This window comes from Oncorhynchus keta, unplaced genomic scaffold, assembly GCF_023373465.1.
Source record: "Oncorhynchus keta strain PuntledgeMale-10-30-2019 unplaced genomic scaffold, Oket_V2 Un_contig_7170_pilon_pilon, whole genome shotgun sequence".
Taxonomy (NCBI): Eukaryota; Metazoa; Chordata; class Actinopteri; order Salmoniformes; family Salmonidae; genus Oncorhynchus; species Oncorhynchus keta.
The window spans coordinates 62,563-76,506 of NW_026289300.1; positions in this window are offsets into that span (position 1 = coordinate 62,563).

A 13,944-nucleotide genomic window follows, 5' to 3' on the forward strand; every position below is an offset into this window, starting at 1 on the left:
GTGAAGCTGGTTGTTGTGAGGCTGGTTGTTGTGAAGCTGGTTGTTGTGAAGCTGGTTGTTGTGAAGCTGGTTGTTGTGAGGCTGGTTGTTGTGAGGCTGGTTGTTGTGAGGCTGGTTGTTGTGAGGCTGGTTGTTGTGAGGCTGGTTGTTGTGAGGCTGGTTGTTGTGAAGCTGGTTGTTGTGAAGCTGGTTGTTGTGAAGCTGGTTGTTGTGAAGCTGGTTGTTGTGAGGCTGGTTGTTGTGAGGCTGGTTGTTGTGAAGCTGGTTGTTGTGAGGCTGGTTGTTGTGAAGCTGGTTGTTGTGAAGCTGGTTGTTGTGAAGCTGGTTGTTGTGAGGCTGGTTGTTGTGAGGCTGGTTGTTGTGAGGCTGGTTGTTGTGAGGCTGGTTGTTGTGAGGCTGGTTGTTGTGAGGCTGGTTGTTGTGAGGCTGGTTGTTGTGAAGCTGGTTGTTGTGAAGCTGGTTGTTGTGAGGCTGGTTGTTGTGAGGCTGGTTGTTGTGAAGCTGTTTGTTGTGAGGCTGGTTGTTGTGAAGCTGGTTGTTGTGAGTGGTTGTTGTGAAGCTGGTTGTTGTGAAGCTGGTTGTTGTGAGTGGTTGTTGTGAAGCTGGTTGTTGTGAGGCTGGTTGTTGTGAAGCTGGTTGTTGTGAAGCTGGTTGTTGTGAGTGGTTGTTGTGAAGCTGGTTGTTGTGAGGCTGTTTGTTGTGAGGCTGGTTGTTGTGAAGCTGGTTGTTGTGATGCTGGTTGTTGTGATGCTGGTTGTTGTGAGGCTGGTTGTTGTGAGGCTGGTTGTTGTGAGGCTGGTTGTTGTGAAGCTGGTTGTTGTGAAGCTGGTTGTTGTGAGGCTGTTTGTTGTGAGGCTGTTTGTTGTGAGGCTGGTTGTTGTGAAGCTGGTTGTTGTGAAGCTGGTTGTTGTGAAGCTGGTTGTTGTGAGGCTGGTTGTTGTGAGTGGTTGTTGTGAAGCTGGTTGTTGTGAAGCTGGTTGTTGTGAAGCTGGTTGTTGTGAGGCTGGTTGTTGTGAAGCTGGTTGTTGTGAGTCTGTTTGTTGTGAAGCTGGTTGTTGTGAGTCTGTTTGTTGTGAAGCTGGTTGTTGTGAAGCTGGTTGTTTTGAGGCTGGTTGTTGTGAGGCTGGTTGTTGTGAGGCTGGTTGTTGTGAGGCTGGTTGTTGTGAAGCTGGTTGTTGTGAGGCTGGTTGTTGTGAGGCTGGTTGTTGTGAGGCTGGTTGTTGTGAAGCTGGTTGTTGTGAAGCTGGTTGTTGTGAGGCTGGTTGTTGTGAAGCTGGTTGTTGTGAGGCTGTTTGTTGTGAGGCTGGTTGTTGTGAAGCTGGTTGTTGTGAAGCTGGTTGTTGTGAAGCTGGTTGTTTTGAGGCTGGTTGTTGTGAGGCTGGTTGTTGTGAAGCTGGTTGTTGTGAAGCTGGTTATTGTGAGGCTGGTTGTTGTGAGGCTGGTTGTTGTGAGTCTGGTTGTTGTGAAGCTGGTTGTTGTGAAGCTGGTTGTTGTGAAGCTGGTTGTTTTGAGGCTGGTTGTTGTGAGGCTGGTTGTTGTGAAGCTGGTTGTTGTGAAGCTGGTTGTTGTGAGGCTGGTTGTTGTGAGGCTGGTTGTTGTGAGGCTGGTTGTTGTGAAGCTGGTTGTTGTGAAGCTGGTTGTTGTGAGGCTGGTTGTTGTGAGGCTGGTTGTTGTGAAGCTGGTTGTTGTGAGGCTGGTTGTTGTGAGGCTGGTTGTTGTGAAGCTGGTTGTTGTGAGTCTGGTTGTTGTGAGGCTGGTTGTTGTGAGGCTGGTTGTTGTGAAGCTGGTTGTTGTGTGGCTGTGTAAGGGTTTTCTTGAGGTGAAGGAGAGGCGGACCAAAAACGCAGCGTGGTGGTTATTCATGGTTCTTTAATACAGACTCTATACATGAATAAACTAACAAAACAAGAAATGTGAAAAACCAAAACAGCCCTATCTGGTGCAAAACACAGAGACAGGAACAATCACCCACAAACACACAGTGAAACCCAGGCTACCTAAGTATGATTCTCAATCAGAGACAACTAATGACACCTGCCTCTGATTGAGAACCATACTAGGCCGAAACATAGAAATACCCAAATGATAGAAAAACAAACATAGACTGCCCACCCCAACTCACGCCCTGACCATACTAACTAAATACAAAACACAGGAAATAAAGGTCAGAACGTGACAGACTGTGTGTATATTTATCTCTGTTTAATGTTCTGTTACCACCCTCTTGCTAATGACCAACGATCATGTTGTGAAGCTCCGCAGAAAGAACCAAACAAAGACTGAAACACAAACAGAAAGTAACGAAATATCAACACACACATTACTATAAACTGATATCAACACACACATTACTATAAACTGATATCAACACACACATTACTATAAACTGATATCAACACACACATTACTATAAACTGATATCAACACACACATTACTATAAACTGATATCAACACACACATTACTATAAACTGATATCAACACACACATTACTATAAACTGATATCAACACACACATTACTATAAACTGATATCAACACACACACACATTACTATAAACTGATATCAACACACACACATTACTATAAACTGATATCAACACACACATTACTATAAACTGATATCAACACACACACATTACTATAAACTGATATCAACACACACACATGACTATAAACTGATATCAACACACACATTACTATAAACTGATATCAACACACACACATTACTATAAACTGATATCAACACACACATTACTATAAACTGATATCAACACACACACATTACTATAAACTGATATCAACACACACATTACTATAAACTGATATCAACACACACATTACTATAAACTGATATCAACACACACATTACTATAAACTGATATCAACACACACATTACTATAAACTGATATCAACACACACATTACTATAAACTGATATCAACACACACATTACTATAAACTGATATCAACACACACACATTACTATAAACTGATATCAACACACACATTACTATAAACTGATATCAACACACACACATTACTATAAACTGATATCACACACACATTACTATAAACTGATATCAACACACACATTACTATAAACTGATATCAACACACACATTACTATAAACTGATATCAACACACACACATTACTATAAACTGATATCAACACACACATTACTATAAACTGATATCAACACACACATTACTATAAACTGATATCAACACACACATTACTATAAACTGATATCAACACACACATTACTATAAACTGATATCAACACACACATTACTATAAACTGATATCAACACACACACATTACTATAAACTGATATCAACACACACATTACTATAAACTGATATCAACACACACATTACTATAAACTGATATCAACACACACATTACTATAAACTGATATCAACACACACATTACTATAAACTGATATCAACACACACATTACTATAAACTGATATCAACACACACATTACTATAAACTGATATCAACACACACATTACTATAAACTGATATCAACACACACATTACTATAAACTGATATCAACACACACATTACTATAAACTGATATCAACACACACACATTACTATAAACTGATATCAACACACACATTACTATAAACTGATATCAACACACACATTACTATAAACTGATATCAACACACACATTACTATAAACTGATATCAACACACACATTACTATAAACTGATATCAACACACACACATGACTATAAACTGATATCAACACACACATTACTATAAACTGATATCAACACACACATTACTATAAACTGATATCAACACACACATTACTATAAACTGATATCAACACACACATTACTATAAACTGATATCAACACACACATTACTATAAACTGATATCAACACACACACATTACTATAAACTGATATCAACACACACATTACTATAAACTGATATCAACACACACATTACTATAAACTGATATCAACACACACATGACTATAAACTGACACAATCTGATGGTTGTAACAGCCAGAGAACTAATGGTTATCAAACATTGGGAACAAACACCAGGTCCATGGTGCTGAGGGAACAAACACCAGGTCCATGGTGCTGAGGAACAAACAGCAGGTCCATGGTGCTGAGGAACAAACACCAGGTCCATGGTGCTGAGGAACAGGGAACAAACACCAGGTCCATGGTGCTGAGGGAACAAACACCAGGTCCATGGTGCTGAGGGAACAAACACCAGGTCCATGGTGCTGAGGAACAAACACCAGGTCCATGGTGCTGAGGGAACAAACACCAGGTCCATGGTGCTGAGGAACAAACACCAGGTCCATGGGGCTGAGGGAACAAACACCAGGTCCATGGTGCTGAGGGAACAGAGAACAAACACCAGGTCCATGGTGCTGAGGGAACAAACACCAGGTCCATGGTGCTGAGGGAACAAACACCAGGTCCATGGTGCTGAGGGAACAAACAGCAGGTCCATGGTGCTGAGGGAACAAACACCAGGTCCATGGTGCTGAGGAACAAACACCAGGTCCATGGTGCTAAGGGAACAAACACCAGGTCCATGGTGCTGAGGGAACAAACAGCAGGTCCATGGTGCTGAGGGAACAAACACCAGGTCCATGGTGCTGAGGAACAAACACCAGGTCCATGGTGCTAAGGGAACAAACACCAGGTCCATGGTGCTGAGGGAACAAACACCAGGTCCATGGTGCTGAGGGAACAAACAGCAGGTCCATGGTGCTGAGGGAACAAACACCAGGTCCATGGTGCTGAGGAACAAACACCAGGTCCATGGTGCTAAGGAACAAACACCAGGTCCATGGTGCTAAGGGAACAAACACCAGGTCCATGGTGCTGAGGGAACAAACACCAGGTCCATGGTGCTGAGGAACAAACACCAGGTCCATGGTGCTGAGGGAACAGGGAACAAACACCAGGTCCATGGTGCTGAGGGAACAAACACCAGGTCCATGGTGCTGAGGGAACAAACACCAGGTCCATGGTGCTGAGGGAACAAACACCAGGTCCATGGTGCTGAGGGAACAAACACCAGGTCCATGGTGCTGAGGGAACAGGGAACAAACAGCAGGTCCATGGTGCTGAGGGAACAAACACCAGGTCCATGGTGCTGAGGGAACAAACACCAGGTCCATGGTGCTGAGGGAACAAACAGCAGGTCCATGGTGCTGAGGGAACAAACACCAGGTCCATGGTGCTGAGGGAACAAACACCAGGTCCATGGTGCTGAGGGAACAAACAGCAGGTCCATGGTGCTGAGGGAACAAACACCAGGTCCATGGTGCTGAGGGAACAAACACCAGGTCCATGGTGCTGAGGAACAAACACCAGGTCCATGGTGCTGAGGAACAAACACCAGGTCCATGGGGCTGAGGGAACAAACACCAGGTCCATGGTGCTGAGGAACAAACACCAGGTCCATGGTGCTGAGGAACAAACACCACTGAGGGAACAAACACCAGGTCCATGGTGCTGAGGAACAGGGAACAAACAGCAGGTCCATGGTGCTGAGGGAACAAACACCAGGTCCATGGTGCTGAGGGAACAAACACCAGGTCCATGGTGCTGAGGGAACAAACACCAGGTCCATGGTGCTGAGGGAACAAACAGCAGGTCCATGGTGCTGAGGGAACAAACACCAGGTCCATGGTGCTGAGGGAACAAACACCAGGTCCATGGTGCTAAGGGAACAAACACCAGGTCCATGGTGCTGAGGGGAACAAACACCACTGAGGAACAAACACCAGGTCCATGGTGCTGAGGAACAGGAACAAACACCAGGTCCATGGTGCTGAGGGAACAAACACCAGGTCCATGGTGCTGAGGGAACAAACAGCAGGTCCATGGTGCTGAGGGAACAAACACCAGGTCCATGGTGCTGAGGGAACAAACACCAGGTCCATGGTGCTGACGGAACAAACAGCAGGTCCATGGTGCTGAGGAACAAACAGCAGGTCCATGGTGCTGAGGGAACAAACACCAGGTCCATGGTGCTGAGGGAACAAACACCAGGTCCATGGTGCTGAGGGAACAAACACCAGGTCCATGGTGCTGAGGGAACAAACACCAGGTCCATGGTGCTGAGGGAACAAACAGCAGGTCCATGGTGCTGAGGGAACAAACACCAGGTCCATGGTGCTGAGGGAACAAACACCAGGTCCATGGTGCTGAGGGAACAAACACCAGGTCCATGGTGCTGAGGGAACAAACACCAGGTCCATGGTGCTGAGGGAACAAACACCAGGTCCATGGTGCTGAGGGGAACAGAGAACAAACAGCAGGTCCATGATGCTGAGGAACAAACACCAGGTCCATGGTGCTGAGGGAACAAACAGCAGGTCCATGGTGCTGAGGAACAGGGAACAAACACCAGGTCCATGGTGCTGAGGGAACAGGGAACAAACACCAGGTCCATGGTGCTGAGGGAACAAACACCAGGTCCATGGTGCTGAGGAACAAACAGCAGGTCCATGGTGCTGAGGGAACAGAGAACAAACAGCAGGTCCATGGTGCTGAGGGAACAAACACCAGGTCCATGGTGCTGAGGGAACAAACAGCAGGTCCATGGTGCTGAGGAACAGGAACAAACACCAGGTCCATGGTGCTGAGGGAACAAACAGCAGGTCCATGGTGCTGAGGGAACAAACACCAGGTCCATGGTGCTGAGGAACAAACACCAGGTCCATGGTGCTGAGGGAACAAACAGCAGGTCCGTGGTGCTGAGGGAACAAACAGCAGGTCCATGGTGCTGAGGGAACAAACACCAGGTCCATGGTGCTGAAGGAACAAACACCAGGTCCATGGTGCTGAGAGAACAAACACCAGGTCCATGGTGCTGAGGGAACAAACAGCAGGTCCATGGTGCTGAGGGAACAAAGAGCAGGTCCATGGTGCTGAGGAACAAACACCAGGTCCATGGTGCTGAGGGAACAAACACCAGGTCCATGGTGCTGAGGAACAAACACCAGGTCCATGGTGCTGAGGAACAAACACCACTGAGGAACAAACACCAGGTCCATGGTGCTGAGGGAACAGGGAACAAACACCAGGTCCATGGTGCTGAGGGAACAAACAGCAGGTCCATGGTGCTGAGGGAACAAACACCAGGTCCATGGAGCTGAGGGAACAAACACCAGGTCCATGGTGCTGAGGGAACAAACAGCAGGTCCATGGTGCTGAGGGAACAAACACCAGGTCCATGGTGCTGAGGGAACAAACACCAGGTCCATGGTGCTGAGGGAACAAACAGCAGGTCCATGGTGCTGAGGGAACAAACACCAGGTCCATGGTGCTGAGGGAACAGAGAACAAACACCAGGTCCATGGTGCTGAGGGAACAAACACCAGGTCCATGGTGCTGAGGGAACAAACAGCAGGTCCATGGTGCTGAGGGAACAAACACCAGGTCCATGGTGCTGAGGAACAAACACCAGGTCCATGGTGCTGGGAACAAACACCAGGTCCATGGTGCTGAGGAACAAACACCACTGAGGAACAAACACCAGGTCCATGGTGCTGAGGGAACAGGGAACAAACACCAGGTCCATGGTGCTGGGAACAAACACCAGGTCCATGGTGCTGAGGGAACAGAGAACAAACACCAGGTCCATGGTGCTGAGGGAACAAACACCAGGTCCATGGTGCTGAGGGAACAGAGAACAAACAGCAGGTCCATGGTGCTGAGGGAACAAACACCAGGTCCATGGTGCTGGGGAACAAACAGCAGGTCCATGGTGCTGGGAACAGAGAACAAACACCAGGTCCATGGTGCTGAGGGAACAAACAGCAGGTCCATGGTGCTGAGGGAACAAACACCAGGTCCATGGTGCTGAGGAACAGGGAACAAACACCAGGTCCATGGTGCTGAGGGAACAAACAGCAGGTCCATGGTGCTGAGGAACAAACACCAGGTCCATGGTGCTGAGGGAACAAACACCAGGTCCATGGTGCTGAGGGAACAAACACCAGGTCCATGGTGCTGAGGGAACAAACACCAGGTCCATGGTGCTGAGGAACAAACACCAGGTCCATGGTGCTGAGGGAACAAACACCAGGTCCATGGTGCTGAGGGAACAAACACCAGGTCCATGGTGCTGAGGGAACAGAGAACAAACACCAGGTCCATGGTGCTGAGGGAACAAACACCAGGTCCATGGTGCTGAGGAACAGAGAACAAACAGCAGGTCCATGGTGCTGAGGGAACAAACACCAGGTCCATGGTGCTGAGGGAACAAACAGCAGGTCCATGGTGCTGAGGGAACAGGAACAAACAGCAGGTCCATGGTGCTGAGGGAACAAACACCAGGTCCATGGTGCTGAGGAACAAACACCAGGTCCATGGTGCTGAGGGAACAAACACCAGGTCCATGGTGCTGAGGGAACAAACACCAGGTCCATGGTGCTGAGGGGAACAAACAGCAGGTCCATGGTGCTGAGGAACAAACACCAGGTCCATGGTGCTGGGGAACAAACAGTGCTGAGGGAACAAACACCAGGTCCATGGTGCTGAGGAACAAACAGCAGGTCCATGGAGCACTGCTCAGGCCTGTTCTACTACATGTACTACGGTAGAGCACTGCTCAGGCCTGTTCTACTACATGTACTACGGTAGAGCACTGCTCAGGCCTGTTCTACTACGGTAGAGCCCTGCTCAGGCCTGTTCTACTACATGTACTACGGTAGAGCGCTGCTCAGGCCTGTTCTACTACATGTACTACGGTAGAGCGCTGCCCCAGGCCTGTTCTACTACATGTACTACGGTAGAGCGCTGCCCCAGGCCTGTTCTACTACAGGTACTATGGTAGAGCACTGCTCAGGCCTGTTCTACTACATGTACTACGGTAGAGCGCTGCCCAGGCCTGTTCTACTACATGTACTACGGTAGAGCGCTGCTCAGACCTGTTCTACTACATGTACTACGGTAGAGTGCTGCTCAGGCCTGTTCTACTACATGTACTACGGTAGAGCGCTGCTCAGGCCTGTTCTACTACATGTACTACGGTAGAGCCCTGCTCAGGCCTGTTCTACTGCATGTACTACGGTAGAGCACTGCTCAGGCCTGTTCTACTACATGTACTATGGTAGAGCACTGCTCAGGCCTGTTCTACTACATGTACTACGGTAGAGCACTGCTCAGGCCTGTTCTACTACATGTACTACGGTAGAGCCCTGCTCAGGCCTGTTCTACTACATGTACTACGGTAGAGCACTGCTCAGGCCTGTTCTACTACATGTACTACGGTAGAGCACTGCCCAGGCCTGTTCTACTACATGTACTACGGTAGAGCACTGCTCAGGCCTGTTCTACTACATGTACTACGGTAGAGCGCTGCTCAGGCCTGTTCTACTACATGTACTACGGTAGAGCGCTGTTCAGGCCTGTTCTACTACATGTACTACTGTAGAGCACTGCTCAGGCCTGTTCTACTACATGTACTACGGTAGAGCGCTGCTCAGGCCTGTTCTACTACATGTACTACGGTAGAGCGCTGCTCAGGCCTGTTCTACTACATGTACTACGGTAGAGCGCTGCTCAGGCCTGTTCTACTACATGTACTACGGTAGAGCACTGCTCAGGCCTGTTCTACTACATGTACTACGGTAGAGCGCTGCTCAGGCCTGTTCTACTACATGTACTACGGTAGAGCGCTGCCCAGGCCTGTTCTGCTACATGTACTACGGTAGAGCCCTGCTCAGGCCTGTTCTACTACATGTACTACGGTAGAGCCATGCCCAGGCCTGTTCTACTACATGTACTACGGTAGAGCCCTGCTCAGGCCTGTTCTACTACATGTACTACGGTAGAGCCATGCCCAGGCCTGTTCTACTACATGTACTACGGTAGAGCACTGCTCAGGCCTGTTCTACTACATGTACTACGGTAGAGCGCTGCTCAGGCCTGTTCTACTACATGTACTACTGTAGAGCGCTGCTCAGGCCTGTTCTACTACATGTACTACAGTAGAGCACTGCTCAGGCCTGTTCTACTACATGTACTACGGTAGAGCACTGCTCAGGCCTGTTCTACTACGGTAGAGCGCTGCTCAGGCCTGTTCTACTACATGTACTACGGTAGAGCTCTGCTCAGGCCTGTTCTACTACATGTACTACGGTAGAGCGCTGCTCAGGCCTGTTCTACTACATGTACTACGGTAGAGCGCTGCCCAGGCCTGTTCTACTACATGTACTACGGTAGAGCGCTGCCCAGGCCTGTTCTACTACATGTACTACGGTAGAGCGCTGCTCAGGCCTGTTCTACTACATGTACTACGGTAGAGCGCTGCTCAGGCCTGTTCTACTACATGTACTACAGTAGAGCTCTGTTCAGGCCTGTTCTACTACATGTACTACGGTAGAGCACTGCTCAGGCCTGTTCTACTACATGTACTACGGTAGAGCGCTGCTCAGACCTGTTCTACTACATGTACTACGGTAGAGCACTGCTCAGACCTGTTCTACTACATGTACTACGGTAGAGCGCTGCTCAGGCCTGTTCTACTACATGTACTACGGTAGAGCGCTGCTCAGGCCTGTTCTACTACATGTACTACGGTAGAGCACTGCTCAGACCTGTTCTACTACATGTACTACAGTAGAGCACTGCTCAGGCCTGTTCTACTACATGTACTACGGTAGAGCGCTGCTCAGGCCTGTTCTACTACATGTACTACGGTAGAGCCATGCCCAGGCCTGTTCTACTACATGTACTACGGTAGAGCGCTGCTCAGGCCTGTTCTACTACATGTACTACGGTAGAGCTCTGCTCAGGCCTGTTCTACTACATGTACTACGGTAGAGCGCTGCTCAGGCCTGTTCTACTACGGTAGAGCTCTGCTCAGGCCTGTTCTACTACATGTACTACGGTAGAGCACTGCTCAGGCCTGTTCTACTACATGTACTACGGTAGAGCGCTGCTCAGGCCTGTTCTACTACATGTACTACGGTAGAGCGCTGCTCAGGCCTGTTCTACTACATGTACTACGGTAGAGCCATGCCCAGGCCTGTTCTACTACATGTACTACAGTAGAGCACTGCTCAGGCCTGTTCTACTACATGTACTACAGTAGAGCACTGCTCAGGCCTGTTCTACTACATGTACTACGGTAGAGCACTGCTCAGGCCTGTTCTACTACATGTACTACAGGTAGAGTGCTGCTCAGGCCTGTTCTACTACAGTAGAGCACTGCTCAGGCCTGCAGCCTGTAATCTAGCTGACCTCTGTCTCTTATGTTCCAGCCTTTCCACTGGCTGCTGTCCAGACCATAGAGATAGAGACAGGATGTTGATGGTTGTAACCCCTTTGAGCATATGGACGTTGCCTTTTGAGGGCTTCCAGCCTTTTAAAGTAGTCAACTGGGTGAGGATTCCTATAGGTTGGGAGTGATCAGCCAATGATCAGAGCATTGTTTTCTTCTTCAAATTGGGTTGCTTACGACTTGGAAATGGCTTTAAGCTATATCACAGCCATCTAGTGGTTATGATAGAGCTAGCAAGAAAGGCATTTCACTGCACTTGTGCATGTAACATTAAAACTTCGATTGGATTTGAAAACTGAACTTGAAACAACAAATGAATGACAAGATTTGGTTCAGGACTCCAGCACTGCAGGTGGCGGTACATCACCAATATTAGCTTTATGTATTTAAAAAAGACTACTTTAAAATGGAGATAGCGTCAATGGTGCTGCTCATGCTGTCACAGATGCCTTTATGGTAAAGATACAAAATGAGTCCTCTATAAGGGATCGATGGCCATGCTGGCCTCTTCCTTCCCATCTTCCTCCCCTCTCCCCTACCTCTCTTCCTCTCCCTACCTCTCTTCCTCTCCCTTCCTCTCTCCTCTCCCTTCCTCTCCCTTCCTCTCTCCTCTCCCTTCCTCTCTCTTCCTCTCTCCCTCTCCCTTCCTCTCTCCTCTCCCTTCCTCTCTCCTCTCCCTTCCACTCTCCTCTCCCTTCCTTTCTCCTCTCCCTCCCCTCTCCTCTCCCTTCCTCTCTTCCTCTCCCTTCCTCTCTCCTCTCCCTTCCTCTCTCCTCTCCCTTCCTCTCTCCTCTCCCTTCCTCTCCATTCCTCTCTCCTGTCCCTTCCTCTCTCCTCTCCCTTCCTCTCTCCTCTCTCCTTTCTGCTCTCCTCTCCCTTCCTCTCTCCTCTCCCTTCCACTCTCCTCTCTTCCTCTCTCCCTTCCTCTCTCCTCTTCCTTCCTCTCCCTTCCTCTCTCCTCTCCTTCCTCTCCCTTCCTCTCTCCTCTCCCTTCCTCTATCCTCTCCCTTCCTGGGGTGGGGCTGGGGAGCAGGGTGAGAAGAGTGGGAAGGGGGTTAAGGTGGGGCTGGAGTGAAGAGTGGGAAGGGGGGTTAGTGGGGCTGGGTGAGAAGAGTGGGAAGGGAGGGTAGGGGTGGGGCTGGGGGGCAGGGTGAGAAGAGTGGAGAGGGAGGGTAGGGTGGGGCTGGGGCAGGGTGAGAATAGTGGGAAGGGGGTTAGGTGGGGCTGGGGGGCTGGGTGAGGAGAGTGGGCAGAGGAGTTAGGGTTCAGTTGGGGCTGGAGAGAGAGGGAGAGGTGACAGAGAGGGAGAGAAGGTTGGGGCTAGCAGAATGGACTTCTCTAGGGCATACATTTTTTCAACATGTCTTCGAAGTGAGATGTTGAATGTAGTTATTACTGGAAGCTGCTGTTTCTGGTCTGCTGACCTGACACACACACACACACACACACACACACACACACACACACACACACACACACACACACACACACACACACACACACACACACACACACAAATAGACAACCAGTCTAACCAGTCCTGATAGATACCAGTAGAGTCCTGATAGATACCAGTAGAGTCCTGATAGATACCAGCAGAGTCCTGATAGATACCAGCAGAGTCCTGATAGATACCAGTAGAGTCCTGATAGATACCAGTAGAGTCCTGATTGATACCAGTAGAGTCCTGATTGATACCAGTAGAGTCCTGATTGATACCAGTAGAGTCCTGATAGATGCCAGTAGAGTCCTGATTGATACCAGTAGAGTCCTGATAGATGCCAGTAGAGTCTGATAGATGCCAGTAGAGTCCTGATAGATACCAGCAGAGTCCTGATAGATACCAGTAGAGTCCTGATAGATACCAGCAGAGTCCTGATAGATACCAGTAGAGTCCTGATAGATACCAGCAGAGTCCTGATAGATACCAGCAGAGTCCTGATAGATACCAGTAGAGTCTGATAGATACCAGTAGAGTCTGATTGATACCAGTAGAGTCTGATTGATACCAGTAGAGTCCTGATAGATGCCAGTAGAGTCCTGATTGATACCAGTAGAGTCCTGATAGATGCCAGTAGAGTCCTGTTAGATGCAGGTAGAGTCCTGTTAGATACCAGTAGAGTCCTGATAGATACCAGTAAGTCCTAGTAGATACCAGTAGGTCTGATAGATACCAGTAAGAGTCCTGATGAATGCCAGTAAGAGTCTGATAGATACCAGTAGAGTCCTGATAGATGCCAGTAGAGTCCTGATAGATACCAGCAGAGTCACAATGAGCCACCAGTAGAGTACTGATAGATACCAGCAGAGTCTAGATTGATACCAGCAAGAGTCTGATAGATACCAGCAGTCTGATAGATACCAGTAGAGTTACAATGATACCAGTAGAGTCTGATAGATACCAGCAGAGTCCTGATTGATACCAGCAGAGTCCTGATTGATACCAGTAGAGTCCTGATTGATACCAGCAGAGTCCTGATAGATACCAGTAGAGTCCTGATAGATAGCAGTAGAGTCCTGATAGATACCAGCAGAGTCCTGATAGATACCAGCAGAGTCCTGATTGATACCAGCAGAGTCCTGATTGATACCAGCAGAGTCCTGATAGATACCAGTAGAGTCATGAGTGATACAAGTGGAGTCCTGGATGT